General features: G+C 41.6%; 1 protein-coding gene and 1 long non-coding RNA gene across 5 annotated transcripts in view; one reads left to right on the plus strand and one right to left on the minus strand.

Annotated features, from left to right (window-relative positions):
• Positions 1–21,331, minus strand: part of FRMD4A (FERM domain containing 4A) — a 386,124-nt gene that overhangs the window by 345,206 nt on the left and 19,587 nt on the right. The window lies entirely within an intron of this gene.
• On the plus strand, positions 588–19,132 carry LOC308065630. The gene is made up of 2 exons (XR_013928859.1): positions 588–2,425; positions 13,524–19,132. It is a non-coding gene; the product is annotated as an uncharacterized lncRNA (long non-coding RNA).

Here is a 21,331-nt window from a genome sequence, read left to right on the forward strand (position 1 = left end):
GTTATAAGTGATCAAGGCATTTTAAGGGAAACAGTAAAGGCAAACCTGAATCTGTTACGTATATTTTGCAGTGCGCAGAAGCCACTAGCTAAGACTTGTGTGTACAAGGCACTCACAGAGAAGTAAGCAACTGTTTCTCCAGTAGGCTTACAATATAAACAGAAGGAGATAATTAGTACTAACAAATGCTGAGGAAAAGGAAATAGCTGATATGAATTTGAGAAAGACCATACAGGCATCCGGTGGCAGAAATGGGAATTTCTGCATGCCACATCCCAGCATCCCCAGCACAGGACCATCCTTTTGCCAGCAGGATCTTCAGATAACACATCCCTGATTTGGTAGCACCGTCCAAAACTGTGAGTCCACTGAGAAACCATAGAAATGCAAAAAGACTCTACAGCTGAAGGTAATCTGCTGGTGAGTCTAGGTATCAAGTTTGTCAGATGGTATCAGGCAACAGAAGGGGGATCGTTTTCCACTTCACCTTCTAAAACTCCTCAGACTCTACTACACTGCTTGGAGACAGGGTAAGTCATTGCTTATCTCATATACAAAACCAAGGGGGGGGGGGGGGGAGGGGATTAGAAATCTATAGTTATTTTTTTGCTGTATTAAGAAGAGAAAGCATTTTTTAGAGTGATGCATCTTGATGGGCCCAAAAAGAGGAATCAAAAATTAAAAAAGAGAGGTAAGAGGAGAGATGCAACCCAGGCAAAACAGAAAATGGTTTGTACAGTGATTACCTGGTGAAAACACAACTATTTTAATGAAATCTGTTGCTGCCCCTCTAAAGAGTGCCTTTGCCTCCATAGAAGCATTAAACTACTTTAATGATATCGATTTGGGTCAAAGTGTGCAAGCCCTCCAATGTGGATACACTTTAGTTGCTAATAAAGAGGCTTATTTCAAATGCAGGAATCTGGAAAGGAGAGTAAGTTACTTTCCTGTATAGCTATATTCAGTCTGGAGATTATCTTGGTATCAAGATTTAGGTTAAGCTTTTCTTATCTAAAAAAAAATAAAAGAGGGGAAGAAAAAAAAAAAAGAAGCTTGAACTAAAGCAGTTAAAGCACTACCCAAAAAAGTTAAACCACTATAGAACTACAATTACATAGACTTTTTTTCTATTTCTTGAGTTGTCAGTTCCACTAGCATGAACACAAAACGTTTTAAACTGTGGTAGTTGAAAAGTGAATATACCTCCTGTTTAGGTATCCCCATGGGAGGCTCACAGCTCCTGACAAAAAGCTCTGCTGATGCTGCAGCCACACCAACCATCCAAGCTGCATCCACTTACATGTAGAGAATGGGACCCTTTGGTTTAGTATAGTAATTTAGAAGAGACCTTCAAGACTGATTTCAGGAAGCAGGGTATACCTTGTCTTGCAGACAAACAGATTCAGCATCTGAATACAGAATCATATACAAACACCCATTGTAACCCAGTCTTTTACTCTGGCTTTGCCCTGTACCTCTCACTCATGCCAGAGGGTTGTCCCATAGCTGACCAAGACTATTTCCAGAAGTGAGAGCTATCTGTAAGAGAACAACAGCTGGGTCAGACCCCAACACATTTGCAGAAGGAGATTAGCGCTTAACAGGTAAGACTGTATCTTTGGGAAAAAATAAAATAAATAATAAAACCCTGAACCAAAATGTCATTTTCAGCCTGAGAGCCACTGAACTGTTTCATAAGACTCTTTAGGATTATAACAAGTATGATTCAGAATACTTCCCAGGCAGTCTTCCTTGCAAATAAATAAGCCAGATGAACATGCTGTGCCACGCTCCAATTCATAAAGAGAAGCAGAGGGCAGACTGTAAACAGAAGGAAATTGCAAGAAGGCCAATAAAATGCATTTCTGATCTCATACCATCAGCTGGACGAGGCAACGGGGATAAATAAAGTCAGAGACTTCTCCTATATTTATGATTCCTTATTGTTACAGAGCTCTCCTCAGAACAAAAATGAGTCTGGAAGGGAGGCGGTCATGCTCCTTTCGAATGGCAATGTTTAAGAAAGGAGAACCATATGGTTTTGAGTTGGCTCAATTGTGGCAGCCAGGAAACTAATCCACAGATTTATTAGAGCTGGCATACATAACAGAGTGGCAGTGCTCCTTTCATTTGCTGCCAAGAAACCCTCTGCGGCGCAGAGCTTTACCTTCAGCTGCAATCGCTTGCTGGGCATATGGACCTTATTTCTGCAAATGGGAGTGGAAGAGAGTCAATTTGCAAATCCAATTGGAATTTTCTTCCTCCTGCCGCTCCAATTTACTACGCAGACTTCATTCATAGTTAAAGGAGCCTGGATTTCTGCCTCTTTTTTCTCTAATTAACTTGTTCTTTCGATTTAGGACATCCAAATGGAAGAAATATGATGAGGAGAGAAGAAACCATTTAAACCATTGTCACTGACCAGGTAAAAGTTTTTGCAATAGGTACTTTACCTAATAGCTTATTATGTTGTGCACACTTGCTGGAAGACCCCTAGCTATTATCATTACAGTTCCTGACATACAATTTTTTTCTAAAGGTCTTGTGAAATGGAGAATGGCAGTTCAGAGTTCAGTGATCTGTCTAAGGTGTATGTGATCATCTGTTAGGCAGGTGGTTTCATTTGGGCTATGAAGCGCAATAAAAAAAATCTCAAGTGTCCTTTGGGCATATTCAAAGAAGGATTTTCAGAGCTCCCATGGGCTTGCTTGGAAGGAAGTCAAAAGCTTGACTTCTGAAGAGAGACAAGGTGGCAGGGGGTGATTGTTAGATAAACTGCCACCCCTTACAAGTGTAAATGGAAATATGATCAGCGTTTGGAATCAGCCCCCTTCACCTGGGGAACACACAACGCTGCATCTGAGGTCTGCAGCAAAGGCAAGGAAAACTTCAGGGGCAGACAGATGCTACAGAAATGTTAAATCTCTTTCGAAGATTTCCTGTAAGCAGCAGCTAGAGACACCAAGAAAGAAATGTAATTTCTCTGACAAACTAAACCTGAAAACCATGTGGATCTATTTTACAGTAGATACAGCACTATTTTTCTTTTCTTCAGCTAAAGAAAAGAATAACAAAGGAAACTGGAAGCGCTTTGCTCGTTAAGGTCAATCATCAATCATACCACAGACCTACTGTGTTCAGTGTGCTTGGTGCCAGGCACGTCAGAGAAAGGCAGGAATGAACATCCATGGGCAGTTCTGTAATATAACTCTGCCAGACTTTCTGCCTGATTCCCAAGGGTGTGTGTCTAGAAAAATCAGTGTACCCAGTAACAGCAATAACCTGTGAATATAACAGCTCCATCAGCTCCTAATGCTAATCAGTAGAAGTCCACAATGAATTAGGGGAATAAATCATTATGCTTTTAAAGGTTAACATTTGCCATCTCTCTCTGCAAAATTATTCCTCTGTGAAATTAAGCATTGCTCTCAACATGAAAATATTATTGAAGAAGTTAAATTGTCTTCTGAAGATTATGTTAAATCTGAAGATGGCATTCAAATCAATAAAGTATGAGTTCAAAGCAGCCAGCAAAGACAGTCCAATCTACAGGGACTCCCACAGGTCACTCAAGCCTGCTGTGACCTTATTTCAAGACATCTTTTATAAAATGGGTCAGAACAACACTTCTCCTCAGCAAGTAATTCAGATATTCACAGTTCCTTCCTTTCATTACTAGTTGTAGGTAAAAAAACAGAAATATATCATCCAATGTGAACTCAAAGGAATAAAAAATAGATCATATCTATATATAATCGTATTTATATATCATATATATATATCAACAAATACAAAGCTATGTTTGAATCTAGAGGAGTCCAGTGTTCAAGCAGGTTTAGAAGGGTGCTTTGATTTTTGTCTGCCAAAGCTACACCATTCAACACACCCAACAATATAGAACTAAATGCAGAAAAACACCCTGGTTTTCATTCTCCCCTCATGAAGAGCCAACTTTGGGTCAACGCGTCAGCAGGGGCCAGTTCTCACTTGTGTGACAGGGAGAAAGAAGAGAGATGCATTTTCATACCTGAATAGTTTCATTACTGTGTTGAATTGCCCATAGGTAAAACTGTGTACATTTTCCATTCTGCCTACTGAAGAGGCAATAAAGCACATATATTCATGTACAGACAATGAAAAATTAATTACATTGGAATAATTCCCTATTTTAAAACCTTCACTTATCGCTTTGGTACAGTTGGCAGTAAAAATTCTTCATATTGAAATAAACATCTACACATACACAAATATATTAGTCTGTATATTTGCACCATTGAACTAAAGTGCCATAAAGGAAGATTCCTATCCTCCACCTCATGAAATTAATGTTTCTTTGACCATATAAATGATTTCATTTCAAGAGGCAGGTTTTGAAGCCAAGTATCTCTAACATTCATAAGCCACATATGTCTGAATTTGTCTGCAATTTCTACTATGAACATTGTGAACACTGAATGATAAAAAAATTGGATAGTTGTCCAAATAACTCTGCTTACTGTGCAGAGCAAGGGGAGCAGAAAGCAGTTATATCTGCACCATATTGCTGAAAAGCAGCACATGAGCTAACATTGGCCCACAGTAGTCCTAATACCATGTCCTCATCTGAAAGATGGAGAACAAAACCAGCCTGATAAATTCACAAGAAAAGGAGCATCTATTCACCAGTGGGAGAAGATACAGATACGGCTATGTGTTCTTTGAGATTGCTTATAGGCTGATGTGAACAGACAAGAAACCTTCACATTCCCAGGTGTCAGTTAGTATGCCTTCCCTCTCTGAACTAATGAATTAAATCATTTGGAATTCAGAATATGATTCTACCCAAAACAAGATCACTATCTAATGAAAGGAACAAATTGCCTTGTACGTGCACATGGTGGGCATCTCATTCCTTCTGCTATAGAACATCTTTACAGAAGAGGCTGTCCAACGCCTTCCTAGCCCACACCTGAGGTGAAGAAACAGGTTCCTTCTATTTCTATGGTGCAACTGAGGAATGTCCCTTAACTGCCCATACCTGGCCATTGGCTTTAATGGGACTTCTTGCTGTCCACACCACTCCACTGCTTGACCCCGCTGTGTCTGCTGAGGAGATCATCAGACATGGAGAGCATTGAGCTAGTGGCTGCACCCTGCCCTGGAACCTGAGAGAGCTGACCTGGGGTTTATATATGGACGCTGTCACCACAGGTCTCCATCAGGGCTGGAAAGCAGCAAGATGAAGGGGAGGGTGAAGTTCTTTCTGCCTAGCTCCACCATTGCCTTCTGCACTGGTCATCACTGACCTGCAAAACCCCACGGACTTCACATTTCTGCAGGCATGGCATTATTCCAGCATACCTAGCTGTAACTTGGTTCTGTTAACTATTAAGCACAGATCTTGCAAACAGCTAAGCAAGAAATATTTAGTGTCAAGACACTAAATATGTTATTTTAATTGCAACCTCCTGAACTCTCCAAAAATGTCAGGTATTGGTCTTTCAAATGTCATCACAAGCAGTTTGGTTTGCAGCATGAAAAAACAATTCAGATCTTTCCATTGAATAAGACCTTTTTTTAAAAAAAAAAAAAGGTTTAAGTTTCACATAGTTTGAATCTTTTCAAATTGAAGATGCTTGCAAAAAATAAAACTAAAAAACCCCAACCACTGAACCCTGAAGCTTCCAAAAGATTTCTCTTCTCTTCTCGCTCCACGTATAAAACAAAACAGCTTCTTTCAGTCCACAGAGTCCACACTTCACTCTGTCAGTAAAAGCAAGCTGTTCCTCATGGTACCCTCCAAAGATGCCTTCCACTGCTGGTTGTAATCCATAATTACAACAAATGACAGATCACACTGGAGGATTTTTGTTTGGAGCTCTCTGAAATCAGTGAACACATTTGAACACCTCTCATCTGTATCACACTGTTCCCAGACCTATTTGCTTGCTACAAACGGGCCTGAACACCCTGATTTATCAGATTGCTGAGCTCTCCTGCTCACTTCTCTGTTCATTAATCTTCATAAAATAATACAGCAATGAGAATTGCTGGAGTTCTCCCTATACTTCCTGCTGCACTCTGGGCTCTGGTGAATAAATGGAGAGTATCTAATCTGTGGAGAGAAAGGTTTAAGTTTGTATTCTTTTATGCATTGGAATGTCTACAGCCTCTGTCCCTATGGAAATGTAAAGCTTTGTACAGACCGATTTGCTATGCAGCGCACATTCAGCAGCACCGTCTGAAGGCACGTTGCAGAGGAGTTAAAACAATGAACTAAGTTGCAGGTAGCACACCGCTTTGTGGAATGTATAAATCAGCTTATGCCACACGGTGAAATTCTGCTTTTTCTAGGCAATAGTTGCACTAAACATATTTCCAAAGGAATTCTCAAAAAACATTCTTTTTAGGCCAATGAAAAGAGTATTCCATCCAGTCTTTCATTGCAGCAAAGGCACCTGCAGTCTGCAAAACCTGATACTGAGCACAGGTATGTCACATTTGACATACATTGAGACTTCCAAGCGTAGCTGGAAGCCCAGAAGGTATCAGACCACCTGACCTCATGCCCTACACCTCAGAGCAGCAGAAGCACTGGTGCAAGCCCCAGAAAGATGCTCTCGAGAGGGAACTGCAGTACAGCGTATGCTCTCAGCAGGTTGCCAAAGGCATGTCTCACATTCTGCATCTGAAGCTCAAGCCTGGCTGGACTCAGCACACCACCTTGAGCTTTGCTTGTCACATCACAGGGTGCTCGAGGTGGGAAGACACCTCTGAAGATGATTTCCTCCAACATGCTGCTCAAAACAGGGTCACCTAGAGCAGTTTGTTCAGGGACATGTTCTGTTGGGTTTTGAGCCTGTCCAAGGATAGAGACAAGCCCCTCTGGACAGCCTGTGCCAGTGCTCACTCACCTCCACAGAAAAAAAAGTTTACTCTTGCATCTAAACAGAGCTTCCTTCATCATCTTCATGGTCCTCTGCCTGACTCTTTCCAGTATGTCCGTGTCTTTCTTGTACTGGGTAGCCCATAGTTAGGCAGAGCACTCCAGATGTGTCCTGCCAGTGCTGAGCAGAGGGGAAGGATCACCTCCCTCAGCCTGCTGGCAATTCTGCCTAACACAGCCAGGAGGCTGCTGGTCTGCCTTGCTGCAAGGGCACGCTGCCGGTGCATGGTCATCTTGGTGTCCACCAGGACCCCCCTTTCCTGCACAGCTGCTTTCCAGCTGGTCAGTTGTAACTTGTAGTGGCACATGGGGTTATTCTTCCCCATATGCAGGACTTTGCATTTCACTTGGCTGAGTCATGATGTTCCTGTCAGCCCATCTCTCCAAGCTGTTGAGCTCCCTCTGGATGGTAGCGCAACCCATCTGGGGTATCGACCACTCCTCCCAGTGTTGTATTGCCCCATTTTGAATGCTACTTTGAAGCCTCAGTAGACCTAAATTAGGAAGCACTGTTGTCTGTCAAGCAAACTACTTCTCACTCTTGGTACTATCTTATCTGTTGTGGTTTGCATCTTTAGAGTGGGAAAAGGCAAATTTATGCCGGGTGTGGCAGCATTTTCGTGAACCTGTAGTACTCAGATTAGGCTAATAAAACATGGCGACACTAGAAATGTAGGGAATATATTAGTGTTAAAACTGACACATCCTTTTTCCTAGTTTAGAAAGAGCAGTCTTTATAGACTAAGTCAGATATAGATTTTTTTCACACAGAAAATATTGCTCTGGGACATAAATAATATTGACTCTTCATATTGACAGGAGCTAACAAGAGACTTGAAAAAGCACCAACTAGCAGTGCCTAGTTCAAGAGAAATTACATATTGAACTTTATTGGACACGTTCTAGATGGTAAGGAGATAAAGACAACTTGCATGATATCCATCAGACCCCTCCCACACTCCCACATATAAATGGCAGTTATTTTGCTTCCTTTTTAGTTAGAAATACGACTTCAAAGTCATTTCACCTTAAAAAGGTACATAAAATGGCTGACCCATGCTTCAAAGCTACCTGTTTGTCTGTGCTGCCTATAAGGGGAGGCCGGAGCAGCTAGTTTAGGTGGAGACAGCGAAGACCGGACTGAATGGAAAGGCTGAGGCTTCTCTGAGAACATCTCAACACACAGGGGCTCTGGTGTGGTATGAGTGACACCTTGCTAAGTCAGCAGTTTAGGTGAAGGCATTATAATTTTAAAATAAACTTCCCACGATATTTCTTTTGTTAACAAGTGGCACTTTGATTTGTGAGAGTTCACAGGCCATCTGCTGCTCTGCAAAAAATGGAGATGAAGGTACTGAACTGCGCTCAGGCTTGCTAAGGTGATGCCACGGGACTACACCCTACAGTCCTTACCTGGTGGGGAAAGGGGACATGCTTTTCCAGCTGAGCCTGATGGTGACCTGGAGGCTCATATCTGAGTGAGAAGAGCAAAAGGAGAGAAGAGAGGGAAAAGATGCAATACCTGAGAGTGAGATGGAGGAGGGTTGTCTGCAAGTGCTATTGCATATCCCCCAGCTCAGGTCATACCTGAGAAAGATTTTTTCATATCTTATGGAGACAATGAAAAGGGATATTTCACTGCTTTATTTTTTTTTTTTTTTAAAGATCTACTTAAAGGCAACAAATGCAACCAAAACTGCCCTTTCTTGAACAAGGAAAAAAAACAGGTTTTGATTTTTACAGCTTTACTATTAACTGCTTTGATATAAAATCACTGATCAATAAGAACATCATAAGGAACAGGATCTTTCATACTGGTGCTCACCGTAAAAGATGACATAAACTGATTCAGCTTACTTTTGTCGATATCTACCTTACATCTGCACCCAGGCTGAAATTCAGACATCCTGTGGTTTTAACTTTTCAGGATACACGAAGCTGGGATTCTCCTGCTTGTTTAGGGCAGACCTTAGGCCACTGAAAGAGGGACATTTTGCATTTCAAAGCTTTCTGTGAATTTTTTTTTTTGGCTGCCTTTTAAATGGATCACAAGAAACAAATAATTACCATATTTCTATTATTCCTTCCCAACACTTCCTCCCTCTCAAGCCCATGTTTACGCTACACCTTCTTCAGGGTATGCCTTACTTGTTAGAACAAATTTAATTAGCAAATGTCAATAAGTATACATGTGCTCACTGCAACAATGCATAATCATTGTGATTTCCTTGGACAATTGATGTGCTTGATATAAGAAGAACAAAAAGTTTTATGCTCTCACATTCGAAGATTTGGGAAATCAGTCCATTAAAAATGTATACATTCCAGGATATATGAAGATCTACTTTCTAGCAAAACTGCAGTTTTATGAAATGTGTCTGCTTCAGTCTTTATATACTTTTATTGTCAAGATCTTGTGCAATTCTAAACTCAAATTAGCAGAGCACTTGATTTCTGTGGCTGTGCTGAGATCAGACCAACCACAAGCAGGTTTGGAAGGCTCTGGATGTGGCAGAAGCAGTTGTTACGTTTTCTCCCCCCACCTTATGAAGCAATAGAAATTTGTCATGCAGAGCAAAAGAGCAGAGATGACATAAGATTTAGAAAGGAAGAAAGAAAAGAAGAAAGTCAGAGCAGAGCTTTGAGCAGAAGAGGGAAGAAGTTATATGGTTTTGTAGCTAAATGGTGGGAACTGTACTGGGGGGTTCAAGCTAAAAGGTGCACGCAAAAGTAACCCCTTGTGCCACCAGAGGATCCCACAGAAACTGCCCAAGTGTGCAGAGGAAGGAAGGAGGGGAAGCCAGAGAGGAAAGATTCTTTCTCTACATCTAGACTGTCCTGTGCCTCTGTCTGTTGAGTAGAAAAGAGAGCTGGTTGCGGAGTCCTGCAGAAGCAATGGTACATTGCTTTGGTACTTGCATGAACAATTGTAGTGTGCTCCGGAGGAATTAATTTGCAACCCAGATTAGCACACAGAGCAAGACAACTATATCTCAATGCCACCTTTTCTGAACAAATGCTGACAGAGTATTTCTGCCCCCAAAAAGAAGATTCCAACATGACAAACAAGTGAAAGTTGAGGCACTCTGTCAGGTATTCAAAGCTCTTTTCATCCATGTGGTACCTGTCAGAGCCTTGGAGTAGATGGAGCAGGGTCATAGGCCACCAGACAGGTCTGTCTCTGGAGATGGACCAAAGCAAGCAGAGCCCCGGAGTGGTGAATTGTGCATTTGTGATGCTCCAGTAACAAAACACCAGCAAATGCCTTGTCCCCAGAGCAGGCTCTCAGTGTCCTGAGTCTGGGGAGGAACAAAGCAAAGACTGAGAGTGTGAATGAAAGCTTCATTTCAACCAAAACTCCTTGATATCAAATATCACAGGCTGGGGTGGGTGGGGGGTGGATAGGAAAGGAAATGGGAGGGAGGGCAGGTAGAAGAAAGCAGGGGAACGGGTGAAGTCTTGAAGTGAATTTTACAGCTGAAAAACATCTTTAAAGTGCTTCTCTGATCTGCCATTTATTAGGTAGCACGTGGCAGGATGATGGAGTCTGCTCCTGCTGTTTTAACCTACACCTACTGCCCAAGGGACACACCTCATGTCAAAGGTTACCCGTAAACACCAAATTCCCCTTTGAGAGAAGCCAGTGGGTTGCAGAATATCAGCAGTACAGATCCAGTCCAGACCCTCTCAGAGAGGCCCTGATCAACCTCCCACAGGATATATCTCATGGTCTCTTCGACCTTGGCCTGAGTATTTCATCCTCGCTTTACAAGAATATATGGCAGCAGCAGCATGGCCCTTCATTGAGCTGATAAACTTTAGCGACATTTTGTGCATTGCACAGATCCAAATAAATACTTTCTCCAGCAAAACCAGATTGATTTGGCACTAAAACTGCAGCGCACTACCCTTGGGACAACAGCCTGCAGCTGTGGCCCTTTTACCCCTTTATCCTCATCCTGGCTTGATTGCAGCTGAGATGACCAAAAGTGCCTGCATGTTGTCCTGTGATTTGTGGAGTTCTTCAACTGAAAAACATTTTAAAAAACCCCAAATATCTCCTCTTTACTGATGGGTGGAGACAGGAGACAAAACTCTGGTCATTTTATGTACAGAAAGAGATAAAAACAAAATCAGGACTCTCCCAAGGAATGTTACTGTTAATACTGTTAATCTCTCCCATAGGTCACAGTCAAGCCTGGACTGTGAGTTCTTTGTTTAATTTTCATGTTTACTACCAGTATCTCAGGCAAGCTTGTGCATGCTCAGTGTGGAAAAACAGGTAAGTAGAGGAGAAATCTTTCAAATATATAAAATGTTTCAAAAGAACAGCATTTGAGAGGTTGGCAGAAAATTTTGATGTTTTCCAAAACGAAAGTTGTATTTTCATATATTTTCTGGATAAAAATTATTAATTTGTCTATTCAAATATTGATAACTTTGGTATTTCCTGCAATCTCAGTTCCTGATAAACAAAAGTGGGTTTTTTTCTCCTCTAATGAAAACCAAGGCTTTGGCTGTAGTTGACAAAGGACTCTTTCAAGTGTAAAGTTCTTGTTGAGAAATCAGGTATATTTCATAACTAACAAGGTCAAAAGCCTTGTCAGGTGTGTATCAAGAGAGTTTCATAAGATTCAAAGGAGTTATGCTTCTGTATGGTAGCTAAGGATGTGAATTAAATTTTTGAAGTGGGGAAAAAATTACACTTTGAAAGTACAGCAAGGTATACTCGAGCTGTCTGTAAATTAAGACACCTTCTCACAACTCTCAAATAGAACAAATCTTTTAACAAGTGTTAAAAATTAATAGGGAGAGGAGAGAAAATCAAAGCTAAGGTAGATGCTTCAGAAAACTGTCAAAGCATCAACAGAAATATTTTTTCACCTTTAAGTTCATAAGAAGAGACCAGAAAAAGGATTTCCCCTTTGGTGGAATGAAACAGGTTTCTATCAAATAGAATAGAGTTTGAAATGAAATGGCTATAAGGAAAGAAGTCTCTTAATTCTCCTACTGGGGGAAACTTGCTTGATCTGAAATCAGAAGTTGTGAACTGGTCATTCACTTTCTCACCCAAATGTCTCCAAATGCCTTCAGCACTGAAGAATAGGACACTTGAAATCCTTTAGACCAAGATGCACACATTTACATGCAGAGCATGCACTTACAGCTGCAGAATTGTCCCACCAGGATCAAATTAGTTTGGAAAGAAGTTATTCAAGCTGCAGGTCCCACCTTCCAGGCACCTCAAGGCAGATTTTCGCTATATTTATTCCAGAATCAACTTTCTGCCACAGACTGGTCCTGTGCTTGCTGTTGCTCACCTGGATTCATTTGGCTCCCAGTGCTGCTGGGCAATGGTTGCCATGAGCCATCCACTAACACCCCATCACTGCTGCTGGATAAAGTTCCCTTCTTGCCACCTTCAAAGAAAAGGATCCCCAGAGTGGGTCAGGTCAGAAGTCCTTGGAGATAAGGACCCACCATGACCATGAACTACTTTGAACAGCATAACTCAGGCTTCAGAAATACAGTGAGGAAGATGGAGGAATTAGTCATCCCTTCAGCGCTAACCTCCAACAACCCTGTGAAATCAAAGGATGTACAAAAAAACTCTTGCTGATGTTGCAGCTACGTGTCACCTACCACCAAACCTTTGTGATGACTCTGGAGGCTTTAGAGATGATATCTGGGTCAGATAGGAATTAACACAGAGTTCAAAGACTTTCACAGCCCTATAGATGTCCAAATGTTAGGTATTGGTCTATGGTACACATCTGGGCTCACACTGTAGTTGGAGAGAAGCAGATGTCCCCAGTGGGAGGTTTGTCCCGTTTTTAGACATACATCTATAGTAGAGGACCATTCTCCTTCTCTTGCACTCCCCTCCCATAAAGTCCTCCATCAAACTGGAGTCTTAACTACTGAGAGTCTAACACTGGAAGGGAGGAATCTCACCCCACACAAATTGCTTGCCCAAGGTCACATAAGCAGCTCATTGCAAAGATGGTTCCTAAATTTGAGTTTAGCTCAGACACTTCTTAGTCACTGTTCCCTGGCAACAAGATAGGACACAGCCTCAGAGCTTGCATTTAGCCTCACAGCCTTTGCATGCAGGGCTAGCAGAGAGACCCACGCATTCTGTGACAAGCCTTGCAGTATGCAGACAAGCCAAAGAAAGATGAGGGCAGGTCACAGGACATAGCTATAATTGCTTTAAGGGGTTGGGGCAGGGGAGGAAGGGGCGGGGGCTGGGGGTGGGGGTGGGTATATGCCGAGGAGAAAAGAAAAAGGAAAAAGGAAAAAGAAACAAAATTGGTTCATCTGAAACTTTCACAGCTCAATACAACAACTAGATTCTATTTTGGCTTATCCTGCCAACAAGTATCATTTTGATTTATATGAGCAGAATGAAGACAATTAAGCTTCCAAAAAGCCAGTATTTGGTAAAAATAGCCATGGCCTTATTTAGCAACGTACAGTATTTGTAAAGAAATATTTTAGCTTCCATCTTCCAGTTAAAGGGTGGGTGCTGCTTGGTTTTTTGTTTGGTTGGTTTTTTGGGTTTTTTGATAGTTTTTGTTGTTTTTTTTTTCTGCAGGAGTTATGTACTTTTCTCTACTTTGAGACAACCAGAGAAAAGAAAACGGCAGGGAGCGAAGAATTGTCCAACATCTTTAAAGATGTGCTAAAAAGGTAAGAGTTACTGTCTCTGTCCAAGCAAGTACTGGTAATATACTGTACAGCTGCTGTCTCTTGGACAGCTTGACACAGCCTAGCTCCACTGAACCACTTCTGATTTACACCAGCACTAAAAAGAGGAGGGGGAGAAAGAAGTCAGACATTGTAAATCTTCTCACTGAGTGACATTCTGAAGGGCTCGTACATCACTTTGAAACTAAGGTCTAGACTCACAATACAGATGACCTGAAGAATAGCTTATATGCCCCAAAGCCTCTTCTCTTTTCCTCAGATATCACTTGCTTTAGTAGAAGATATTAACTCTTCCTACAAAGCCTGTCTCAATGGACTCGCAAAGACATTTAGAAGCCAAAGTTCCATTGACTGTAAGGCTAACACCTCCAGGATATTTACTTAATACAACCCACTAATATTAGAGGGACAACATTTTCATGAGCTATACAGCAATCCAACAGCCTGGTTTTCTTTGAGCGTCAAGGGAATAAGGTCTCTAAATCATTTGTGAAAGCATCAGCCTTTATAGTTCATTATTTATACTGCAGAAAAGAAGCAAGAGTTGCAAGTCCATGATCTGGCCATGCAGAGACACAGCTGTGAGTTTTAGAAGAGATGTTCATTGTCATAGGCTCAGTGGCCTTACCAGGGTCTCTGAACAAGGAACAAGACAAACCGGTGTTTTACTTAGTGCAGTGTGTCCCAATTTCCCACTGCACTGCAGGCAGAGCAATAGAACAGGTGTAATTCATGCCTGTCCTAGCACTTGCATTTTTCATACAATGATACCCAATTCTTTGCCCATTTGCCATACACACCTTCCCTGCAGCTGAGCAGTTCATAAAAATCAGAAAATGAAAGCAACACCTCAGCAACGTGGCTTCCCCAGATCTCCATTTCCCAGCTTGGATCCAACATGCTTCAGACACTTGGGTAAGTCTCACTGGGCTGCAGTAAGGATGCTGAGCACCGTCCCATTCAGCAGCACTGTGTAAGACCTCAGTTTTGAATATATTTTTGGTCAGAATTCAAAGTCTCCTTTAGGCTGAGACTTTGGCATCCAGACAGGTCGTATGGATACCATTATGGGAAAACAGAAACATGCAGGACCTCTTTCAACAGAACACAAGGACTACTGTGCTGAGTGCTGTATGTGCATTTTTAATGAGTTAATGGAGAAAGAGCTTCCAGTCTGGTAATCTTATCAATGACAGGATCTATGTCACCTAAGATTACACATCTACAGCATAGGTCTAAGCTTCTGACCAAATTGTCTGAGACAATTTGAAGTCTACTCAATGGGAGTTTAGGGCGCAACTCACCTAGGCAAACCTAGGCTGCATCGACAAGAGTCTGTATTTGAATAGCTCTATTTCTATTATACAGGCATCCCAGGCTCATTAGATTTATACTCTATAGGCACTGAAAAATTTCAGATGCATCTCAACCAAGTGTTCCAAACAACTAAAGTCTCATTCATTGTGTACAGAAAAGGAATAAACTTATCCAGATTGAATGACCCAGTATAAGATTGAGGTGAGGAAAGCGTTAAGTCCTCAACTACAATAGACCTCAACTACATAAGCACATATGGCTTTAAACTCAGAAAAATCCACCAGCTCAGAAGCACCAGCATGATCAGCAGACAGTGTGCCAATATATGCCCACACAAGCACAGAAACCTGTGAGGTTAGAACGAGACTGGAAGTATGCATTATCTCCTACTCAGACATGAGGCTGACACGTTATACTTGACCAGGTGCCATATTCAAGTTCAGAAGCTTTAGCAGTGATGATAAAATTACTGATCTGCTGGTGACAACTTCACTGTTTTTTAAAACTGCAATTACGCTACTGAAATATTAAAGATAATAGTTACAGCTCCAACACAACATACGATTATATGGTGATTCAGAGGCTGAAAGCATAACTAATTATAGACTGAATTTTGCAGCAAATACATCGGTAGGGCTTAAGACAATATTTAAAGGCGTGTGTGGGCAGTTACAAACTACTTCCAGAAACCTGAACAAAGGCTTTTGCAAAGGATTATAAAACTAAGTCTTTGAAGAGCAGAAGTAGCAATGTTAGCCATGTCCTTTCCTCTAACCATATTACTACACTGTCACTTACTTAGCAATGGATTAAAGTGCTTTGTACTGGAATCCTATTAGTAGCTAACACCAACGCAATACAGATTCCGTGTCTTGGAGGTACAATGTTGCGGCTATGTCCTACTTGTGGCATTGGCAGAGATGGTAGGAAAAAATGATTAAAAAACTACAATGACATTAGAACGTTTCAGCACAATTTTTAAAGCGTGTGTCTGTTGCTACCATTTTCCTCCCACAGATTTTCTTGTTACTAACAGCATCTGTTTTCAAAGCTAATAAACACGCAGCTATCAATGTGTTAATGCCAGGAAAGAGGGCAGTGAGGGTCACTTGTACTTGTTCACAGAGGCTGGGATGTGTTGTTGGGTATGATCTCCTTCCATCCTCCCCAGGAAAGAGTTGGCATTCAGCTGCCCTGCTCAGTGGGGAACTAAGCTGTAGAAACATCACTCTAACCATTGCTTTTCCCCTTAGCTATAAACTGCATCCTTTGTCCTGCAGTCTCCACCCCATTCACTCCTATACGTAGTAGTATGAGAAAGTATCAGGAAAGTATTCTCCAAGACTAAGTTGTGGCACGCCTGCCCTATGTGAATGCACAGAACCAGGAAGCAATCTTGCCCCGAGTTACTACAGGGATTCAGAGACGTGCACCAATACTCATCTGTCAGAATGGGTCTAGTATCTTGCCCTGGACCACAGGATGCAGACTTGAGCCTCAGCCCAGACAGAAGGGCAAGGCTGACACAGAAATTGCACCTGTAGAACCATCGATGCCTAGACAAATGCAAATTAGAGCCAGCAAACTCACACCTTAGACAATGTCCTCAGCGCCTATGGTTTATGGTTAAGAGCGAGCCTGAAGTTTCTCAGTTCTCCTTTCACCACACAATAACCCTCTGAACACAGCCCAGGTGCCCCCCCACAGGAGCATAGGTCCATTTGAGCTGCCTTTTGGGATTTTGCCCTGCCACCAGCTGCTACTCCAGAGGTCTGGAGGTATCCTTCTGGTCCTGGGTCGCATCCAGCAGACACAAGTGGATGGAAACCTTGGATATCTTAAGGCATGTGAAGTGGATCTGGATGCCTATGGCTAAGTCGCTGAATCACACCCATTACACATTAATGAATACCTTAAGTGGGGATTCAGTTGTACCTAAAGCAGATGCCTCTTCAGACCATCTCTCAGCTCCACTGGCTAGGTCTCCACTAATGGCAATAACATAAACCTGTACGTACTGCATGTATAGGCATCCTGACGGAGCAGCTGAATCTGTGAGTTGCCTCTTAGGGGACATGGATCCCATCCTCAGTGACTTTAAATGATCTCTGACAAGCGATTTTTCAATTTTCTTCAGATTTTAATATTCTGCAGATGCAGGGGTTTTTTGAGGTTAGTTTAACATGCAGTCATTTATTTTTCCCCAGCTGTTTACACTGTCTTTAAACAACATTAAATTTAGTGCAAATCAGAGGAGTGTCCAAGTTGCCAAAGAATTTTTTTGCCTACAAAAACAAAGTGTTCAAATCAATCCATACATTATAGTTCCTGCACCTCAAGTGCATCTTTAGTAGGCTGGCAGCTACCCTCACTTGTGCACATCAAGGGCCACTGGCATGTTGACTTACAAATCTGAATGAGGTCCTTCTGCCAAGGCAATGTGAGAAGGAACACAGTGTGAAGTCCTAAGCATCTTAGCATGTCAAGCCAATTGCTCCCAAATGGGGTAAACCTTTTACTCTGTTACAGAAAAGCTGTAATTTGCCACAACAGCAGCAACTTTCCTATGGAACAATGGAGCATCTTGCTGACCGTCACTAGCTAAGGTTGCCTGTGAATATCACCTCCTTTGGGAGTTATGTATGAGGGTCTTGCTTAAAACCACTGAAGAAATGCTGTTCTGCATTCCTTGTTTACATTTCTGGTGTTATTTCTCTATTTCATATTTGTCAAGGTAGATTTAAAAATAAAAACCCCCAAGAACCAAGTCAATCCTGATAGTATTTTCTATCTGCAGACACCCAGATAACTATTTAATTTTATCTGGAAAAACAGTTTATATAGTACCTTTCTCAGCAGCATTGTCTAAGAGTCAAAGCAAACAATATTTTATAACTTGGCTGTCTGCCACAGCAAGTTTCCTGGTCCAGTTTACATTTATTAATATTAATTGTTGCTGGGTTTTAGCCTCTTCACAGCAAAATATAGTATTATGAAGAGATTGAAAGTGTTATAAAAGACAAAGGCAACATTATGAAGAGCAAAATGGCTTTAAATTTCCAAACAAAATTCTATATGGTACACAGCAGAAAACTGATGTAGTTGCATTTCTCAAATAATAGCATCAGTACTTATAGTCCCAACTGTCATAATTTTATTTCAGCTGTAGCATATTGTTTGTAGAGACTCCAAAGAAGAATATGTGGGGATAAACCTTTCCTGATAATATAAACTTCAAATAGTTTGGGAAATAGGACCTAGCTGACTCATCAAGATCTGCTCATCAGTCTTCTTATTTGGCTTCAAGATCAGATATTTCTCTCTGCTTTTTAAAATGCACATTTATCTCAGTGATGTTTCTTCTTTTTTTAATTATTCATTGAGCCATCATCTTTTTATACATATACCCATGCATCAGGCTAGCCAGGTTCCTTGTAAACCAGAGATACGCTGAAGCCTGAAAGCGTATTTTAGACAGATAATGTCTTTATGACCAGTAAGTATGGAATTATTGGTTAAAAAGTCTACTGCCTAAACTACTCATAAGGTCAAACTGCATTGCTATACTGATGTTGAGCCTTGTACTCCAGGAATAAGTGTTTAGAACTGAGAGAGTGCTCCAAGTGATGCAGTTTGTTTCTTCTATGGCATCACACCTCTACAAAAGTATGTAAGAAGATGTCAGGGACTGCACCCAGAGTTCACCAAGGACAGATTCCCCTCCTTTAGCTTTAACCCAGTCCCTTATATTCCATTTATGGTAAATAAAAGGAAAATGGATACTTCAAAGTCACAGTCTGTCCAGTTTCAAACATCTAATTTCTCCAAAACAGGTCAGTGTCCCAGACGTACCCATTTTCCTTCTTTGGCTTTCACTGGAGAACAGATGATCAGACCAGCTGAATTCAACACTGTGCACAATTTCCTTACTCAGGGTCAAGTGATGTTCATAGCCCAGACTCTGAACCAGCCAAGCAATTTCATTCACTCTTGTAGACCAACGAGGGCACTGATGATCAGATTTTTCTAAAGTATTAGGCTGCTATTTAAGCCCAGAACAAAAAGGAATTCTTACTTATCTTTCACCAGTACTCGGCATCTTCACACTCAGCAGAAAAACAGAAAATGGCTGCTGGAATATTTGATGAAAGCCTGTCTGAAAATGCAGTTCAACAGAAATCACTTTCATTTTTTCTTATATCAGGTTATAAGGGCCTTTTTCCATGTTAGGGGCTTGGCATCTTGTCTTTCACCTTCAGACAGTCTCTGATTGCGAGGATGGGCAGCAAAGGTAGTTCACATCAGAAGTTTATAGGTGGACAACCTGCTGCTAGTATGAGCATTTTAGGAGGTGTAAAATGCTTGTGCTGATCTTGTAACATGAATAAATAATAAAGAACTCTGACAACTGCATAGTAAAATTAAGGGCAGAAGTTCACAGCTAAATGTGCATCTTTGTTGTTCAAGTTACAATTCTGTTTAAAAATTAAAGACTAGCTCATTAGTTGGTAATTCACATTTTATTTCCCCCTAATTTATGAGTCCTAAGGTGTTTAGACAGGGCTTAACATGACCCAAAAAAATGCTATATGCAAGATCCTTTCATTTGCTTTTGGTGTGGTACATGAAATAGTCTATTTTAGAAAGCTTTTTCTTTGTGAATCAACATCATTAGCAATCAAAGACACAGCTATAAGCATTGAATGTGAATGTTTGAACTTCTGTAATTTGCATGTCATCAGTAAGCAGGCTGGCAGAGTTTGGTCATAAAGTTTACTTTGAAAGTTCCCATTGCTGTTATATCTTGAGTCATGGTAGCAATGGTGAGATTGTCTATTTCAGCTAACTAAATGGTTTTAGGGAGCTAGGAGTCATATCTAGCATGGCCAACAGCAGCCTAGGGCTTGCCCATTGTGGCATGAAACTCTGCTCACACCAGTCTCCCTTGGTGAGGAGGCAGAGTTTGAATCCACTCTAGCAAGATCCCCCTTTTTCGGTGTATGTTCATCTTTGTGCATAGGTCAGCTACCTGTTATGTTTCTCCTCTCTCTCATCATTGGATTAGTGGACTGCAAAAATACCTCACACACTGGAGACACATAAAGTGGTCCTGCAAAAAGGGCACTGAGCCCATTTACAAAACCAGAAGAGACCAAGAGGTGAAGGAGACTGCCCACAGGCATACAGAAAATGTATGCCAGTGCTTGAAAACAAGTCCTCAAAATTCAAGTCTAGTATCCAGTGGCTTAGAAACCAAGGAATAAGAACAGGCAGCTGCCATTGAATTATTGGTAGATTGCCTCAGGGAAGCAACAGTGAAACACCTCTTACAATACAGGCAGAGCCAGGGAGGCAAAAAAAATCGAACGCCAAGTCAAACAAAACTAGTTACCTTGGCTAGTCAGGTTTTCTGCCTCTAAACTTCATGACCATGATGGCTATTTTCATCATCTCAGTGAGTCACGATAATCAACAGAGTAACACAAACCAAACTGACAACCGGGGAATATAACTCTGATCCCTTTAATTAAAAATAATCAATAATGCTGTGTGAAAGGCTTCAGCAGGTAGGAAGGGCTGATAACTCAGGGGGCACAATGGAAAAGGCCAAGTGCGCGAAATGCAGAGCAGCCTTCCCCTCCTCTCCCACGGCTGCCGGCGGGCAGAGCAGGGACTCGGTTGTGGCTCACAGGCCAGTGCAATAACTCTGCCGAATATTGCAATCTATAGTTCACTGACCCCAAATGATTGCTGCACTCCTCTCATGCGTTCAGTAATTTTCTGTCCTGATTCAGCAGGATTTAAACGGGCAACCCAAAAGAAACACAACCCTTTAGCCCTCCTAAGAAAAGCGAGTAAGAAGGCAAAATCGCAGCCCCCTGCTTCCCCTCGTATTTTTTTAAAGCCATGTTGGGGACTTAGTTTTAAAACCTCTTTCAGATCTAGCCACAAGAGCAGCCACCTCACTGATTCACTGTGAAATGGCCTCATCATTAGAGAGGTAGTTTGAGACAACATCCAAACCCAAGCTGCTAGCAGACCACTTCAGCGCACACTCATGTCCCAACTCAGAAAGGAGCCAAGGGACAGGCTGAGCCCGAGATCACTCTGCTGCTCCCACCCCTTGCAGAAGCCCTAATCCCTTCAGGGGTCAAACAATAAGTATGATATTAAGACAAAGATATTTTTTCAAAGAGAGTAAACCCACAAAAGAGCTCAAGAATTTGCACAGGCAGAATTTTGCTGGTGAAGCATGCAAAGTTGAAAATACTATTTTTCCATTATTTTCATTTCAGGAAGAAAAGTGGGTGGGTTTTAGGGGACAGGCTTCCCCCAAAGAATCCCCAAACCATTTGTTTGTTTGTTTGTTTGGGGGGG

Source organism: Falco punctatus (genome assembly GCF_963210335.1).
Source record: "Falco punctatus genome assembly, chromosome: 6".
Lineage (NCBI taxonomy): Eukaryota > Metazoa > Chordata > Aves > Falconiformes > Falconidae > Falco > Falco punctatus.